Source organism: Megascapheus bottae, chromosome 1 (genome assembly GCF_031878675.1).
Source record: "Megascapheus bottae isolate mThoBot1 chromosome 1, mThoBot2.hap1, whole genome shotgun sequence".
Lineage (NCBI taxonomy): Eukaryota > Metazoa > Chordata > Mammalia > Rodentia > Geomyidae > Megascapheus > Megascapheus bottae.
Window position 1 is genome coordinate 101,922,557 of NC_143509.1, and position 1,874 is coordinate 101,924,430.

The window sequence follows — 1,874 nt, forward strand, 5'->3', positions numbered from 1 at the left end:
GTGAAGCCCTGAGCCTGAGTTCACACGGTTGGATCTTGGTAGCTACATAAGGAAAGGGATAGATACCATGTAGATGCAAAGACATGCACAGCTCTGCCATGTTGTGCTGCAGCCAGGAACCTTGAAAGAACTTCTTTCATACAGTAAGCTCACTGTATGAAGGGCTGAAAGTCCAACCATGCACATTTCAAGTGCTCACAGCCACACAAGGCAAGTAAGTAGCTTTTGTTTTAGACAGTCCCGACCATGAATTTCTATTATTTCACAAAGTTCTAGAGAGAGCTCTTTGAGAATGACCTTGACATGTCAGGGACTGGCTCTTTTACACAAATGCATGATGGGTGTTTTCTTCAGTGCTATGTCCAGAGCGGACCAGTTTCTGTTTAGAAACCCTGCAAACCCCAAGGCAGCTCTCAGCTGCAATAGTGTTATGCTGAGGTGGTAAAATCACCTCTTGCTCTGCAATGCAGAGAGCAGAGCCGGCTCTGGGCTGGGGTAAGGTCAATCGATCACATCCCAACCTCACTCACGGTCAAGGTTGCTTCTCAGAAGGATGAATGAGGGGTTCAGCTAATGAATGACTGATGAGGGTGCAGATGAGTTTATTTTAAAGCCTGTGTTGGCCCTTGGTTCCTAAGGCATGGATTTTGGTTATTCTGCCAGATTCTATATACCTGCCCCACAAACGCAAGGATGATGATGATGATGGTGATGATGATGATGATTTTTACAGTAGGACCTGGGAGGTGGTTAGGAAGCTTGGACAGAGCTCAGCACTTAGTGATCCTGACCCTGTGGAGCTGCTAGGGACATAAAAGGCTCATTCCTAGGAATCAGATGGCATCAGTGTGATGGGTACTGTGGCTCTCACTCAAGATTCTATGGTAGGGGTTGGGAGTGTGGCCTGGAGGTTGAGTGCTTGCCTGGCATGCATGAGGACTAGGTTTGATTCCTGGGTACCACATATGTAGAAAATGTGGAAGGGGTGCTTTGGCTCAAGTGATAGAGCTCTAGTCTTGAGAAAGCCCAAGGGCATTGTAAAGGCTCTGAGTTCAAGCCCCAGGCCTAGCAAAAAAAAAAAAAGAATACTAAAAACAAACAACAAGGAAGTGGACAATGGCACCACTCCATCCTGAGTTCCCCCTGTGCACATGAGACCGTGAAGGGCGGCTCCAGGATGGGGAAGGGGAGAGCTAAACAGTAAGTGAGAGCCCTGGGGAGGTGGGAGGTGAAGGGTTCTGATACATGGGACGGGAGCTGCAGCCTGGTGAGCTGTCCCCACCAGATGGGCCAGGCAGAACTTTCCAGACCCAAGCGGATGCACCCCAGTGGTTGCTGAGGTCTTAAGGAGGGGACCCAGGCAAACTGCAGGGCCTTTCCTGCTCTTCTCTCAAGCTGCTCTGGACCACAGCTGACCAAAAGCCAGGAGCTCCAGAGTCCTGGGCTGTGGGCTGTGGGGTCTGGGAGCATGAAGCTGGGCCAAGAGGGGCAGAGGATGGATGTGAAGGGAGGGGTAGAATGCATGGGAAGCAGGGAAGTGGTGGAAGCTTCTGTGGAGTCCAAGGGAAAGGCCCCCTTCCGCATAGCATTCCACCACCCGTTCTCCTGTGGACGCCACTTCCCGGGGGACTGTGATTATGAGGAAAGGAATGATCTGCCTTGAACTGGAGAAGCCCAGACCTGTGGTGCCTGTTTCACAAGATCAGAACAAGGGGATGGACAGAATGGGCCCTGGTCCTTACCTCCCCAGAGATGTCCACTCCTGTGGTCACGCTACATGAAAGCACACACGTGCACTCACTCCGACCTCGCCTGGCAGGGCCTAGCCTGCTCCTGCTGGGCTGTAGGCCTGGCTGCTCCCTGCAGCACTCCAG